Source organism: Prionailurus bengalensis, chromosome B4 (assembly GCF_016509475.1).
Source record: "Prionailurus bengalensis isolate Pbe53 chromosome B4, Fcat_Pben_1.1_paternal_pri, whole genome shotgun sequence".
Taxonomy (NCBI): domain Eukaryota; kingdom Metazoa; phylum Chordata; class Mammalia; order Carnivora; family Felidae; genus Prionailurus; species Prionailurus bengalensis.
In genome coordinates, this window is record NC_057358.1 from 28472180 (window position 1) to 28490103 (window position 17924).

The window sequence follows — 17924 nt, forward strand, 5'->3', positions numbered from 1 at the left end:
TTGATCTATGATTCTGTGACTTAAGTCTACATAGGTAAAAGGAGAATTTGTATATTTGTCGATTGATTCAGTTATAATAAGTGCAAGCAGGTACTCTAATGAATTGTTTTCATATTAAATATTTGAATTAAATCTAATGTATTTCATAACCGTGTTGTTTTTGTTTGTAATATGGGAATATTTTTCATTGTTAAGATGCTAGGTGAGAGAAAATTCTTTGAATGCTACAAGTGTGGTTTCCCATGACCATAGTTAGTTTAAATACGATCAGTCACGAAGTGTCTGTTGAAAACTTACTAGCTATCTACCACTTGCTAGTTGAGAATTGATACCATAGTGTTATGGTATCCAAAGAATTATGCCATCATTCTGTTTAGGTCCTAGGAAGACTAGGGCTATGAAAAGAATACTTAGACAAGAAGCAGAAAATCTGAGAACTACTTCCTGTTCTGCCACATATATCTTAGATATAAGAACCTATTAAAATTATGAGGACACTTAGCGTCTCAGTCTCTTTGCTAAATATATGTCATGTATATATATGTGGGTGCGTATGCCTATATATGTATGTACACATCTGTATATATCCATCCCAAATTTTTGCACCAAATTGAAATGAAGAGCTAAGAATTCAATAAGTTTTTTAATGTCCCAATATAACAGAGTAAAAAATTCTGTTCTGCATAATATCTTACATGATTCCTTCAAATGAAAATACAGTATTGATTTTTATGTATACTTTTTAGAATTTCTCAAATATTCTCACATAAATTACATACTGTTCCAGAACTTCACAAGGGGAATGTAAAATTTCTTTAGTCTGCTTAATTTCAAACTGATTTCCTTGTAAGTGATTTTTTTCTAATAAAAATTTTTAATGGATGCCAAATTATGTTTTTATATCTTTGACTCATTTTTACAAAAAAAAAAACAGTTTTAAATAGCTGTAGTGGTCATTCGCAGCTCTGACATTTGCAACATTATTAAGGCATGTCTAGTTCTATAGCATTATGAGTTCTCAGGTTAATTTTACTAATTCATTAAAAAGTATACTAAAGCATTTTAAGGGAAAAGAAATAAAGTATAATTTATGTGTACACATACAAACTTGTTTGCTTTACTAAATTGTCTCACAGACTCACTTAAACATCATTCCCTCCTGCTAAAAAGGAAAGGACTGGTTGGGAGTGGCTAATTGGAGCACCATGAAATTATTTAGTTCTGTGTTAGTGTTGTATAGGTCTGTGTCCTGACTGGTATTGAGTCAGGTGAATGTTGGTTAAAAAATGCCATATGTATATATACACGCATGCACACACACGCTAACCATAAGAAGTTGTTTGGTATATTTATTGAACTACTAGGTGCTACTGTGGTCATAATTAGAATAATTTTTCATTATTCTAAAAAAAATCAAAGAATTAAAAAATCAAAGAATTAAAGTTGATGCCATTTTAAACTTAATAGAAGACTTAACACCTATATTGTGAGCTACTTCATTTTAAATGTTAAAATGTTACAAGGATAACATTGAATGGCAACATTTTTTGGACAAGAATATCATTTAAATTTAAAAGTTATGTGGACGAGGGGTCTCTGGGTGGCTTAGTCGGTTAAGTGTCCAACTTCAGTTCAGGTCATGATCTCACTGTTCGTGAGTTGGAGCCCCACGTCAGGCTCTGTGCTGACAGCTCAGAGCCTGGAGCCTGCTTCAGATTCTGTGTCTCCCTCTCTCTCTGCCCATCCCCCTTGTGCTCTGTCTCTGTCTCTGTCTCTCTCTCTCTCAAAAATAAATAAACATAAAATAAAAAAAATAAAAAAGTTACTTGGAGAAAATATTAAAGCAATCATATGAAAGCAGACTAAAATTTATTAAAAAATAAAATTAACAGAAAAAACTTTTTTGGAGAATTTGCTTAACTGTGGTATCATGTGGAAAAATGTCTTATATATCATTAAGCAATTGTTAAAAATGAAGTCAAGAGCCAGCCAATTTAATAACCTAATTGCTGTGAAAATAAGGCCACAAGTCACAGTCACATCTTAAACTGTAGAATTCTTTCTGTAAAGGGAGATTAAGTGATGACTGCTGTTCCCTGATGGAAGTGTTCAACATGGCATGCATAAGGGCTATACGGAAGTCTTACAAGCTGAAATGTGTTTTTGCCACATTTTACCCAGTAGAAATTCATCTAAAGTTTTAAGAGAAGCATATAAATCCAAATATCCCTGGGGATGTTAAACTTTCATCTGTCACTTACTTGAATACCTGAGTACCTATTTACTAAATATTAAAATACTATGCTTTCACAGTTAGCACAGTGAGGCTGTAACACGCTACATCCTGTTACTTAGCTGAGACCAGTCAGTCTCATTCAGAGAAGGAAATATCAATTGGTTAAAGAAGAGGTCATTCCAATAATGGAACAGTGTTTAAAAATGCAGACCCAACTAATATGTACTATTAAAATAAGAAGGCAGCAGCTTGAGTTTTCTGAGATACAAAAGAGGTAAGAAGATACCAAAATAAAATAATTTACCTTGCATTCATTCAGTGTCTCCAGAATGTAAATCTTTTGTTTGTTTGGGGGGCACAAGTTATTTTACTTTTCTGGAATTTTGTTTCAGAAAGTATTGTTGGGCTAGAATTAAACATGTTTTTCTGTACAGATACTTATATATCTGTAACAATATGAACAAGTCAGATTAATTTTAATTGTTTCTTCTGAGTATAATTGACATGCAATGTTACATTAGTTTCAAGTATACAACATCCTGATTCAACAAGTTTATATACTATGCTGTGCTCACCTCAAGTGTAGCTACCCTCTGTCACCATGCAACACCATTACAGTACCATCTACTATATATTTTTTTTTAAGAAAAAAACTTTTGGTGACTCAATTGCCTGGGAAATGACCCTTTTTGGAGACCAGAGTGCTCATATTAGCTAAGGCAAACCCTTCCTGGTTGTCAGGTACTCAGGAAAACAAATTCAGTGAGTCAGAACTTATCTTGGCTGAGCGCCTATTGTGTTTAATGGTGGATTTTGTTTTCATTATATGTTATTTTATTGAATATATCAAAAGTTCTATCAGAAATATGCTATTCTGTCTCTTTTACTGATGAGGAAACTGAGGTTCAGAGAGGCTGAGTGACTTTCCCAAGGTTGCACAGCTAGTGTTTAAAGTGGTTTGTAGGCCAAGTAAGGCAAAGTATAGAAAGCATTCATTGCATTTTATAGTTAGAAGACCATTTGATGTTTCAGTGTAGAAGTGGGAGTAAAAGGCTGACTACATTGGTTTAATGGTGGGTGAGGACCTAGAAAATGATTAAAACAGTTATGGGCAACATTTTGGAGAATTCTGGCTGAGAGAGGAAGTAGAGGGCTCAAGTAGGTAATTTGGGATGAAAAGGAAAGGTGGAAGGTTTGGAAGACACAGCTGGGGAGTTTGCAGACGGGCAAATGGGAAAAATTAATTTTAAAATGAATCTTTTAAAATGTGGGCACATCTGTTGCAGGACAGGCTGTCCTGTCTTTTGCCTCCTTGCTTTGTATAGGTCATGAATGTTTGGTATGTGGAAAGGTAGTAAATAATAGTTCTATTCTTACTTACACTAGAAAATATTTAGCTTACTAGGTGATGTTTCTGGGGGGCTGGATTTTAAGAACTTACTGTTAAAATTTTCAAGCATACACAAAAGAAGAGAGACTAGTGTAATAAATGCCCCCTATCTGTGGCCCAACTTTAACAATTAACCAAATTTTGCCACATTTGCGTCATCTACTTCCTCTTTTTCCCTTAACTGTTTTAAGATAGATCCTGTGTCTTAACTCTTTTTACTTCTACATTTTCCAGTATGCGCTTCTTTAAAGACATTTTTCTTACATAACCAGAATACGTTTCTGACATCAAACAAAATTAACAATAATTATTTATTACCTGATATTATCTCCCTATTCAGTCTCCTCCACTTGTGATTCAAAATGCCATATTACATTTGGGGTGCCAAATGCAAACACAAGATCCAGATAGCATTTGGTTGGTAGGACTGCTCTGTAACTAAAATGCCTTTTCTTCCCCACTACCTGTTTGCCTCCCTTTCCCCTTTAACCTCCCTCACCCATTTCCTTCTCTCCTTCTCTTCCCCTTCCTTTCCTGTCCATGACTTATTAAAGAAACTTTGTAAGCTTTCCCATATAATATCCCCATTTTTTATTTTTCTGTCAGCTTCCCCAGTTAACTTATTTCTCTAACCTCTAAATTGCCTGCATTTAGCAGTTAGCTCAAAATACTTCATTAGATTCAGGCTCAGGTTTTATTTTGATGCTGGATGGAAGGTGGACAGGAATACTTCAAACATGGGACTTTTTCTTCACACTGCATCACATCAGGGAGCACGTAGTGTCTGTCTGTCACGCTCTTAGTGATGCTGAAATTGGTCAGTGGTAACAGCCCATTCTCTCCAATGAGAGGTTTCCATCAACTTCTCCTCTCATTATTTCATCTCTTGCTGATTGTTCTGTGAATCAATTCTATCATTAGGGTTTGCAAGATAATGAATTTTTAATCTGCTACCCCTTCCACAGTTATTAGTGGAACTTCTATAAAGAAGAAATTTCTCTCGTAAACTGTGGCTTTTGTATTTCCTGACATAGTTCATCCCAGAAAGAAACCTGGGTCTTAAATGCCTAGTTTAATACCGAAGAGTAACTTTGGGTACAAGGAGCACATAGCACTTAAGTGCCCATGTAATTGTAGGATTTTTATAGAGCAAAAGTATTTCTTAACGTGATTTTCATGAACATTGTCATTATTAGGATAACACTGTGTAATCAACATGTTCAGTGTTGGCCAGATTGGAATTGGGGACCTTTTGCTGGTCCTGTCTGGTCAGATACACTGCTTTGTGTTAAGTCATGGGTCATTAGTTGAACTTCAAGGAAAAGGAAGCTTTATTAAGTCAGCAAACTAAACAGTATCACCTAGCAGAATAGCAGCATAGGTGAGGATGATTTTATATTTCTACCGTCATAAATTCAAGAGTGAAAGTCATCATTTTTATTATTAGTTTATTCAGCAACCACCATTAACTTCATTTTTACTTAACATTGTCCATGGACAGAACCTGAAGAAGAAGAAATAAAACCAAAATATTTCATTTTTAGATGACATGATTGATTAGGAAAATTCATGGCTGTCAGCTTTAAAACCATTTATGAACGATAAAAATTTAATAAAGTATAGAATACACTGTATCTTTACATCAGTAATAATGAAAATAATGTGAAAAGACCCAACTCAGAATTGCAACAAACAAAATATAATACTTAGCAATTAATTTGAGAAAGATGTTAGACCTTTAGAAAGAAATCATTAACATATTAAAAACATTTAAGATGAAATAAATGGAGAGAAACTTTCTGAATCATGAGAATATTGGCAAATTGGCTATAATTTATAGGCTTCTGGGTTTGCTTCTGACTTTCAAGATTCCTAGTGATTTATTTTATAGTGATTCTACAGTGAGGGGAAGTCTCACCCCTACACCCCTACTGTGTATCAGAAATCTTTTAAAGCAACAGTCTAAAACAGTGGAGTGATGCAGGGATGATAGGTAACTCAGGTATTACAAGAGACCTCTCTGCCCCCTAGAGATTTAAATATAAACTTTCCTTGACCCTGGCTTTCTGGTCAGTGAGAGTTAAGAGAAATGCCCTTCATCCGTGACTTACTCAAATTTCTGGGCCTGATCAATGCACCTCATGTCTCTTGCTTCTGCTTGGTATGCCACCCTGGTTTCTGCCAGCATCAATACAGTTGTGAAATCAACCCCTTTAACTGGTTTCAAACATCTAGCAGCTTGTGAGTTTAGAAACTCTTGAGTAGGTGACAGAACCAACAGATTGTTTTTCTTAGTCTTTGAGCAAAACATTACTGTCCATAACCATGCCCTCCTAACTTAGACACTTTCCTAAATTAATTCAGTTGCTTTCTTAACAGGAATTCTGAAGATTAAGCCTTTCTTTCATTTTGTAAAACATGCATCACTGGAGCATTATTTGGAATCCACAATCAGTTCCATCTACATATAACAACTGAATATATGATAAAATATTCTTTCCTATTGGAGAAGCCACTCCAGTGAGGATATTCACTCAATGGTATTAGATAGTAGTCTTCAGTGGTATAGCTGCAAAACTGATTAGACCAAAAAAAAAGAAAAAAATGTTTCATCCATACTTTATACAGCCATTGGAATTAAAAAGCATAGAAAATACCTTTACATTTCTTATTTGATGCATTAGTAGAACTCACCAAGGTGCAAAGATATACTGGAATATCTAAAAAAATTGTAGGAAATCTCTACATCAAAAGTTATAAGGAAAATGACAATAGTTTTAACAATTTTATATTATTGCAGAATGTGCTAATTTAGACATCAAGATCCTAATATGTAAATGAGAAAAAATATGCCAAGTTAAGAATATGAAAATAAATATGAATAATAAATGCAATGAAAAATATCTACCCATATGCTTATCACTAAGTCACAAGTTAAAATGACTTTGCACAGTTTGTACTTTGTATTAAAGGAGCTAAAATTTTTATTTATTTATTTATTTTTTTTTTTAATTTTTTTTTTTCAACGTTTATTTATTTTTGGGACAGAGAGAGACAGAGCATGAATGGGGGAGGGGCAGAGAGAGAGGGAGACACAGAATCGGAAACAGGCTCCAGGCTCTGAGCCATCAGCCCAGAGCCCGACGCGGGGCTCGAACTCACGGACCGTGAGATCGTGACCTGGCTGAAGTTGGACGCTTAACCGACTGCGCCACCCAGGCGCCCCAGGAGCTAAAATTTTTAAAAAGAAATCTGATATTGGCAACATAAACAGTGATACCAGACTCTTTTAGAAAATAATGCCAGGAGTATATGCTGAGAATCACAGCAATGTTCAGATTATTTCACTCAGTAGGAATTTAGGAAATAAATATTGTGCTAATTATAAATCATAGATATAGAGAAAAATGCTTTTAGGGACTAAGTATAGAACATCAATGTAAAGTATCATGTTACCTTTAAGTAATTATTTTTGAAGACTCTAGAACAACTGTCCAATAGAACTTTCTGTGCTGATGAGAAGTTGTATAATTTGCACTGTCCAATACGGTATCCATTAGCCACATGTAGCCACTGAGCACTTGAAATGTGACTAGGGCAACTGAGGAACTGAAATTTAAATTTTATTTAACATTAATTATGCTTAAATACTCACATAGGTTTAGTGGCCATGGTATTGGACAGTGAAGCTTTAGAAATATGGAGAAATGTTAGGTGAAAATAGTAAGTTTATGTGATGTAATTACAAATAGGTAAATACCTGTATGTACATAAAGAAAGTGATATTTACAATTAAAATATTTATGTTAGGATTGAAGGAAATGGGTGATTTTTTTTAAACGCTGATTAAAAGATCAGGTGAAAATAATAAAGCATTCCAGCACTGTGCTACTCAATATGGTAGCCACTAGCCTGATGTGGCAATTTTAATTTAAATTAAGTAAAATTAAGAAGCCAGTTCTTCAGTCACACTAGCCACATTTCAAGTGTTTGATAGCACACATGGCTAACGTTTACCACTTAGACAGAAGAGATACAGAACATTTCTAGCATTGCAGAAAATTCTGTCCTATCGTTCTATAGAACTGATAAAAGGAATGTACCGGAACAAGTCATTGATTATTTATTAGTAATTTCTGTGGGCATAGATGAATTAAAACTGGTATCACTTTTTTTTCTTTTCAAAATTTTATTTAAATATAGTAAATATATAGTCTAATATTGGTTCCAGGAGTAGAATTTAGTGATTTACCACCTAATAGCACCCAGTGCTCATCATCATAAGTGCCCTCCTTAATGCCCATCACCCATTTAGCCCATTCCCCCACACCTGCCTCCTTCAGCCCTCAGTTTGTTCTCTAATTTTACTAGTCTGTATGGTTTGCTTCCCTCTCTCTTTTTCTCCCCTTCCCATTTGTTCATCTGTTTTGTTTCTTAAATTCCACATACGAATGAAGACCGTACACCCGTAACTTTGATCAGCATTCGGTAAAGTATGGACTGAAAACCAGTCCTGATTATACCAGTCCGTGATTAAATGCTTACTCTCAATTGTGTACTTGTTTAGAAACTTTTATAGCAATAATGTGATAGTTCTCTGTGATCCAAGAACATCACCTGTCTTAATCTCATTGAACGTTAGATTGATCTGGTTATCAGTGAAGCTGCCTGTAGAGTTCTGTGTAGTAAGATCCGAGTATTAGTTGTGAGCAGTAATCTATGGGCATGGGTCCACCCACAATGAGAATTAAAACAGTTCTTTACTACAGGCAGTCTGAGAAACATTGGTAAAGATCAAGCAGAGAAGGTGGGTTGCTCAGGGGAGTTTTGTAAAGAGCTTAAATTGGTTGTTAGTATAGTTTAATATACACTTGCAAGTGAGATTAAAAATTGAACACTACATCTCTGATTGTGATAAGCTTAGACTTCATCCTTCGTGCTAGTAGAAATAAGGCAAGTGATTCATTCTTCAACAGTGTAAATAAGGATTTTAAGGAGTTCCTCCTAGTCAGTGCCTCTATTTGGGGAACTCGTTTCCTGTTTTCCTCCTGGGGGTGGTGGGGATTCAACCAGCTAGCACAATCTTTGCCTTTTGGCAAAATTTCCAACTTCATATTTTCCTTTACCCCTTCTAAACTCCTTTTGGCATATTGTTATGCTTAAGTTCTTTGTAACTTTTTTCATCTCTTTCCCACAAAGTTAGTTTCAAAGGCTTACAAAATGTCCAAAACGAGAAAATTGTTTTACACTAAGTGAACTTCTAAAGTTTTGTTTTAAAATTTCCTTTTTTCACACTTAAGCTTGATTGATTCCCTGGCATAAGATATTAAACTGAATTATTTGTGAAATGTGGAAAGCTTTTTATTACTATAATTAAGGCATAGTCTGTCAGCTAAAGCATTGTTTTAATGATACAGGGTAAGCATAATCCTGGATTTACTACCTGTTTCTTATTGTGGTTTTGGTTGTACACTAAATGGCTGCCTATTTCCTGAAATGAAGTGCCCCATATGGGCTGTCCAGTTTGTTTTGAGGACCAATCCTACATTTGTAGAATTTGGGGTCAAATGGAATCAAGTACTCTGTGATAGTTGTTCGCCTGATTCCTAGTGACCTTGCATTTTGGAATAAAACACATATGCATATTCAGTCCTTCATCGATACGATTGATTAATCTGTTACTGATTTTAGCAGTTCTTCCTTTTCTTCCTAATTTTTCAGTTTGGAAAGAGTTAGAAAACACTTGAAGGAAATCAATCTCTGTTTTTAATAATAGTCTATAAGTTACAGAAAAAGAAAGTGTTCAGCATTTCTTGTTTAAATTTTGAGTTTTCTGAGACATATTTACTTAAAATATATATGACTATCATACTGAAAGAATGGCATCTTCTGATTTCATTTTAATATTATGATAATGATTTGCTTTACTTAGGCACAATTATAGATATAGATAACCATATTATCACTTGGGTTATCTTCAAAAGATTAAATAAATACATTAAGAAATATATTAATAATATATCTATATTAATATTATTATTCCGTTTGATATTTGGCAATATATTTTTAAGGTACAGTGTGCGATTTCCTGATCTGAACAAAATATTCCATTTCTTTTTAGGAGTTTGGGTTATAGTAATCAATTTACAACATTTTCTCCTAAATGTATTAAGATGCAACATTTTAAAAACATTATGTTCTTATTTGATATGTAATTAGGGGTTTATGTTGCTAATATTATTTTTATATAACACATTTCTGATTCTTCAGAATAGTTGTAGGCTTCTAATTGTTTTATGCAACTTTCAACCTTGAGAATGTTGACTAATTGGTTAATGTTCTTTCTATTCAAAATTTTTTAGCGCTTATTATGTTTTAGGAACTATTTAATAAGGTTCTTCAAATAATCAGTGTTTAAAAAAAAAAAGCCAAAACTCTTTTCCTCTGGGAGCTTACATTCTCGTAGATTGCTTCATATATGATTCTGTGGCATTTAACACCAAGGGCTAGTTTTCTGTTGTCAGGAAATGCATTATGTCATTATTAGGTAATATAGAGGTATAGAAGAAGGGTAAAATTCCTTCTAGTTCAATGAGTCTGATTCATTGTTCTTCAGTGAATTTAGTTTTATTTATTTTAATGGAACTTACATAACTATGATCATTTGGCAGCCCAGAATTTTTCTGTATTTTTCTCAACTTCCCAACTGGTAGTTCAGTACTGGGGTAGAAATTAAAGTACCCACTTAAGGTTTTGGGTTTATGGAGTGATGTTTGAAGCATGAAATATTCTTTAGGGAAGATACTCCTTTTTTTTGAAAGAAGGGAATGTGGTTTTGGAATACTCATGATTTTATCTCATTTATTTTTTTCAGAACCTAAATTTTGTAGCATAGGTAGATAAACTTGAACCAAATGGTATGATCTCAGTATAATATTTTACTCTTCTCTCCTCCTTCAGGAAAATCTTTAACTTCCACCACAAGAAGATTAAAAAGAGGTCCCTCCTGCACCAAGAAAGATCTGCAGATCTTTTTCAGTGTTCTTGGAGGTGTGGGGTGTGAGAACTTGATCAGTTTGTGCAACCACCTTGTTCTCTAAAGGTAAGCACTGTGTAGTGAGTGCACACTCATGGGCCCACGCTCCTAATGCAGGTCTGGTTTTGGAATGCTCCATTGAGGGTTTGAGGCCATCAGACTGCCTCGTAGAAGGATGGCCTAGGCAGCCACTTGTGGGCAAGACGTCACACACATCCATCAAGAGATGGTTTTCCTTGGTTAGAAGTAAAGCATGTCCTAGAGATGTATGGGTGTATTTTTTGTTTATTTTTTTAAAAAATCCCAATTACAGTGAAATTTGTGTCCAGTTCAGCCTGCATTTAAATCAGTTTAATAACTGCTGTGGTTGATCCCTCATCAAGAACTCTTCTTGGTTATCTTGAGATTTACATTTAAGAATTTTGAAGCAATGATAGCCTTTAAGCATTCTGGTGACTTAATAGATTAAATTGATAAAACCTGCTCTGAAGAGTTGCTTTTTCATGATCTTTTTGAAACGATCTCTTAACCTTTACTTCAGAGAAGGTCCTTTAAGCCATTTTTAAATCTGTATTAAGCTTCAGAAAATATGGAAGCAAAGATCTTCTTAATCTTTAATAAGCATATGAACATAAAATTGCTGATCCTAATTGAAAACAAAATTACTTTTAAAATCAGCAGCTTTCTTCCTAGCTTGCACCTTTTTCCTGTCTTTAGGAAATGAAGGCATATACATTGGTTCCATGAGGGAAACCTCACAAAGGATAAATAAATTAATGTCTCACCTTTACTTCTAAAATCTAATACCAGAAAACTTTATTGGTCTATTGTACAATGTATTGATGCCTCTCAGAAAGACCAGTCCTAAATAAAATTGTCATTTGAATACCATGCATTGACTATGAAGGAGAACCAGAGAATGTCGATCTTCAAAATGTCAAGATTAAAAGTAGGTTAATATTAAATAATAATTTTGGCTGTCACCAAGAGACTAAACGTCCAGCAAAACATTTCAGATTACAGTCACTGGATACTATGGTATCGACAGTGAGGACTTAAAGTGCTGGTGAAGACATTAATTGGTCCATATCTAGTTTTATTCATTATTTTTTCCTTAAAGCTTTTAAAGTGATCTTGGAAGCCTTAGTTCTGAAAGATATGTACTATTCATGAAGCACTTAAGTTTGGGAAAAATCTGCTGATTTTTGTCTGGCAGCCTTCTCTTTGGTTTATGATAAATTTTATCGCCTTTTCAAAATCCTTGTTCTTCCTATATATGAATAGTAAAAGATATTAAGGAGGGAAACAACCTTTGTTTTTGCTGTTAGAATGGGGAAAAAAATGCAACAGAGACCTTTTTTGAAAAAGACTTGAGATCCAGTTTACTGTTTTATATGAAAATAGTTGAGGAATTAGAATTAGTCTTGCTTATTGTAACTATAGGCAACTTTAAAAGATTTAAATCTTCAAAGTAGATATGGGTTTTATAGTGAAGAAATATATATTACTGAGTATTTGGAGATAATCTCTCTATATAATTTTTTTTGAATTTTTATTTGTGAGAGCATGTTAAATATTTTTAACCTTTAAAATAGCACGGAACAGAATAGACAAATGCATTAAGTCTGAGACAGTTGAGAAAAAAATTTGAATTAAAAGTCAAACCAACTGAAAATATAAGGTGGGATACAAGAATAAATAAACAGGTTACTATTTGTTACCTAAAATAAAACTTTATTAGAACTAAAAATTTTTAATCTAAAAAGCACCCCCTTCTTTTTAAAAGTGAGCTTTGTCTTAAACAATAGTATTGGCAATATATTTGTAAAAAGAAAAATTTATTTCAACATGTTAGAATTGGTGTTCAAATTTCAAATCAGTTATGTAGCAGGAATATATAAAATTGGGACCAATGAGGAACTTGTCTTCTGTATCTAAAGTATGAAAAATAGGATATTTTCCTAACAACTCTTATTAATATCACCTCAATTCATATTAGGCAACAAAATAAACTGTTGTTCTTTGATTTTGATGATATATAGGAGTGAAAACCCAACCCAGCATTATTGACACTAAGGAATTCTTCTACTGGAATTGGAACTAGAATTTGGGAGATTTTATTTGTATGTATACATACATATACTTACTCTTATACATACATACACACTAGTGTTTATTTCTCCTTTTGAATTCTGTAAGAATGATTTGTCAAAGATAAGATTTCTGATTTGTCTTTCACTAGTATTTTGATGCCATGTTTTTGTTTGTTTTTAATTAAAGTGTAGTCCCTACTAGAAATTTGGTTTCTTTGGTATGATCATGCTCCCTGTCTAACAGCTAAAGGGAGGTGAGAGAGCCCTCCTTACCAATATTGATTTTCTAGACCAGCACTGTTCAATAAAAATATAAGCCACAAATACAAACTACATGTATAATTCTAAGGGTTTTTTGTAGTCGCATTAAAAAAGTAAAAAGAAACAGGCAAAATTAATTTTAATCACATTTAATTTAACCTAATATATCTAAAATATTCCTTCAACATGTCATCAGTATAAAAATTTGAGGTGTTTTACTTTTATTCAATTAAGTATTCAAAATCTGATGTGTATTTTACACTTACAGAAAATTTTGTGTTGAACTAGGCACATTTCAAGTGCTCAATAGCCACATGTAGCTAGTAGCTACTGTATGAGGCAGTGCGGATCTACATCAAGAATGGATCTTCCATTTTAGCATCATCCACGATGAATTCCATTGGGTAATTCCATAAGCTCCCCTGGTTTGGAGTTTCCGGATTTAACAGAAGACAAAAAAAAAAAAAAAAAAAAAAAAAATCAAAAACAAAGCAAGGTGCCTAGTTTAAATTTCAGGTAAATAACAAATAATTGTTTAGTGTAATTGTGACCCATGCTGTATTCGGGACATGCTTAGAAAAAAATTGTTTATTTGAAACACAGATTTAACTGAGTGTCCCGTATTTTATCTGGCAATCCTACCCTGGTTTAACTGAATGGAAGACGTCATCAGGCTTCCTAGATACTTGTTGGACTAGACGATAGAGAATCTCTTCCTCTGTGGAGAATTTTGATAACCCTCCAAAAATCAGTATGCAAACCAGAAACTATATATAGCCAATTCTTCCTCATTCTCTAAGATGTTTAAGACAGAAGATGGACTTGTATCACAGAGGCTCAGTCATCATGTATTTAAATATTTTAAATCTAAATTATTACATTAAGTGTTAAGGTTTATAGTTACTTACTTGAGCTTCCAAAATAGAAACTATCTAACAGCATATTACTAGTATCACATCTTATGAAAAACAGTTCGCCCTTGGTTGACTGTCTCAGCAGTTTTCAGGGTCCTGGCTATTTCAAGTTATTTCCCTACTATTGGTAACCACTGCAGCTGTCACATTGTCTCAAGTTGGCAAGCACTGGCTCAAAATAGTAGGTTGCCAAGTGCCAGGATAAGTTTTACTTTACATTGCAAGTATTTAAGTACTTGTAATTCTGTGCTTTGGTGTTGATCATTAGACCCTGACCCAGTCAACATCCAGTCAGGTCTTAAACCATTATCTCTCATTCATACTAAGGTCTTTTACAGAGGAACAGCTTTCCATTCTTATTTTTTTAACATTCAGTACCGTTTTGAAGCAAGTAACAACTTCTTTAGTAGTAAGTAGATCTTATCCCTCTTAACCTCTAGAAAGGAGACCATTTATAATTCGTGTTCTCTAAGGACAGTAATTACACCAGCTCCACACTCCCTCTCAGGGGGAACACTTGCCTTCAGGAGGTGAATAACTTTAGGTGACAGGTCTGCTTCATTACCAGCCAGGCAGGTAAGATCAACTGCCAGTGCGGTTTGGCAGTTTAGCAGTTCAGTTTAAGCTATGGCGCATTCCAAATCCATTCATGCTTAGGAGAATGTACCCAAGAGTGTGGATATGTTTATAATTACTGCATTTCCTTCAGAGAACAAGAATTACAGGTAAGGCTTGGTGTTTTTTTGGTTTTGGTTTCTTTTTTTGCAGTGATCCAAAAATTATTTTTATGTAAGAAATTTAAGAATATGAAGGTATTACTCTTTCCTCAAAACAGTCACCAAAAAAAAAATCTCAAACATAGCCTATATTATATAACAGTTTTCTTCCTCACTCTAAGAAGGAATTGAACCTGGAAAGGAGGGGAGGTAGGAGGAGACAACTTATTGTCATTTGAAAGCTGTGAATATCACACATTCCATGTCTAGAAATATCCTAGGTTTATGTAAGAATCTTATTTTGCCTAACTTTTAGTGTCTAAGGTATGAATTATTTTGTCAAATTAACACCTACATCTATATATAGCTCAGGTGTTCAGCCTTTCTGAGCTAATATCTTTACCAGCAGTGAGTAAATTAATGAATTGTGTTTGGGTTTTCACTTTTATTCTCAAGACTGACTTCTTTTGTTTAAAGGCTTTAACCTCATTTCTGAAACCAAAATTTAAAGCTGCAAAATACCTTAAAATCTAACGCCTTTTTTACCCCATGATGGATGAGCTTTAGAGGGTCTGTGAATCCCCTGAAATTATAATAAAATTTTGTACGTATGTGTTTTTTGCTGGGAAGAGTGTACATAATTTTCATCATAATCTCGAAGGGCTTTGCAACACTGATCGAGTCTAACATCATCACTTTACTGATAAACTGAATTTCAAAGGATGTGAATTATTTGCCTTCTCATTTGAAATTTAATACTTGTAAAAAACTAAAGTTCGTTTCTAGAAAACACTGTATTTGTTTTTAGAAGGAAAAAGCTTTAACTTGAATTAAGTAAACTTGAGAATACCAGCCTAAATGAGAGCAGGTAATTTGCCACTAGTTTCTTCCATTCTCCCCTTTGACTGGAATCTTTATCAGTTGTATAAAAGTGGCCCCTCGGTAAAGTATGTGATAAATTCTTGAAAGTCAGGGAAGGAAAAAGTGAATTATCTATTATAATTTGAGATCCTATTTTTTTCTCTTTTCAAATTCTTTGTTCAAAGAGAGTGATAACTAAAACTCAAGAAAATAGGTGAATAATGTGATTTTGAGAGTATTAAAGCAGTTAATTGCTTTTATAAACATCACATTGAGCTTTGTTGGGACTCCTGGTCCTGAAGCCTAGTTAGATTCTACAATAGACTATATACTTCAAGTGGGTTTTCAGTGATAGAGTATTTTAAGTTCATTCTTTTTTATCAGAAGATGTTTTTATTGGGGCGCCTGGGTGGCGCAGTCGGTTAAGCGTCCGACTTCAGCCAGGTCACGATCTCGCGGTTCGTGAGTTCGAGCCCGCGTGAGGCTCTGGGCTGATGGCTCGGAGCCTGGAGCCTGTTTCCAATTCTGTGTCTCCCTCTCTCTCTGCCCCTCCCCCGCTCATGCTCTGTCTCTCTCTGTCCCAAAAATAAATAAAAAACGTTGAAAAAAAAATTTTTAAAAAAAAGATGTTTTTATTAATATACTAGTACTTTAGAAGTAGTAAGTAAGCAAGTTCCAAATTAATGAAGGAAACCACTACTTGTTTCTCAAAATAAAGGAAATGCCATTTTTTTACCTTTCTTTTTTTTCCCGATACTGGTCAGGAAAGTCTGCCTCATTCAAGATTTAATGAATTTATTTGAGAGATGATACACAGAAACCAGCTATTTCTCAAAAGGGGCAAAAAAGAGTAAGACAACTTAGGTCACTACCTACATTTTTAATTTAAATTTAATGATACTTGAAGATTCTAAAATGCATAATATATAAAGCTCACAATAGAAAATGGCACAAATTTCTGAAATAGACTACAATTTTATCTCCCCCCACCCCCCTTTGAGCATTGTCACTCAAGGTGATAATCACTTACGCTCTTCTGCCTTTGTGGAAGGTAACTTTTTAAGTGAGCCAGATTTTATCCAGGAAGAACAGTTCATATATGCCACCCAGTAGGCCACCTACGTTGCTTTCTATGGGTAATTCTAACAAACAAAAGTTATATTTTTACTTTTCACTCATCAAATATTTTGTGTTTAAAATAGAAAAGCTTAAATTCTTCTTAGGAACATTTACAAATATTTAGAAATAGTTTCTTTTTTTTTTATTTGAGGTAGACTGATTTTAAATATTGCCTTTGCATTCAAAGAAATTGGAACAATTAATTGACCTATTCACACAATTCATTACATCAGTGGTGGAGCTTTGGTTTACACAGCATATTAAAAATAATCCAACATCTGGGTGCCTGTGTGGCTCAGTTAAGCGTCCAACTTCAGCTCAGGTCATGATATCAATGGTTCATGAGTTCAAGCCCTGTGTCGGGCTCTGTGCTGACAACTCAGAGCCTGGAGCCTGGTTCAGATTTTGTATCTCCCTCTTTCTCTGCCCTTCCCCTGTTCACACTCTGTCTCTTTCTCTCTCAAAAATACATAAACATTAGGGGCGCCTGGGTGGCGCAGTCGGTTAAGCGTCCGACTTCAGCCAGGTCACGATCTCGCGGCCCGTGAGTTCGAGCCCCGCGTCGGGCTCTGGGCTGATGGCTCGGAGCCTGGAGCCTGTTTCCGATTCTGTGTCTCCCTCTCTCTCTGCCCCTCCCCCGTTCATGCTCTGTCTTTCTCTGTCCCAAAAATAAATAAACGTTGAAAAAAAAAAATTAAAAAAAAAATACATAAACATTAAAAAAATTTAATCAACATCTGAACATAGATCAGTAGAAATTATTAATGATCAATTTTATTAACACAGATTGATTATTTATTTATTTATTTATTTATAAAATAATAGTTTCAAAGAAACCAGAACTGTTAAAAGTGACTTCTCTCTGTGTGCCTACATGCATGCTTATATCTTTCTGGGTATAAACAATTTAGCATTTAACTCTTTATTTTCAGTTCATGTATCAAAAACTCTTTTAGCCGTTTCACTCTTTATACTGTAGTACGTAGACTTTGAAACTTTGCCGCAACTGCCCTCCATGTTCTTATGTAGGAAATAAATGTATTCAGTCAGTCATCAAATATATAGAGAACTTGAGAATAGAATGGTAAATAAAACATTCTCTGTGCTCATAGTATCTACAGTTTACTAAAGATGTGTGATGGAGTGGTATAGAGGGAGGATAGAGGGGATTCTAACCTAATCCACGGCTCCCGAGAAGACTTCTTTGCCAAAATGAAATTTTAACTGAACCAGAGGCATTATTAGGAGTTAGTGAAAGAAAATGAGAAGGCAGAATAAGCATATGTGAAAGCCCTGAA

The 17924-nt window shown here is 34.3% G+C and overlaps 1 protein-coding gene across 4 annotated transcripts in view; it reads left to right on the top strand.

The window, feature by feature from the left end:
* ZEB1 (zinc finger E-box binding homeobox 1) overlaps positions 1-17924 on the top strand; it is a 201196-nt gene that overhangs the window by 50227 nt on the left and 133045 nt on the right. The window lies entirely within an intron of this gene.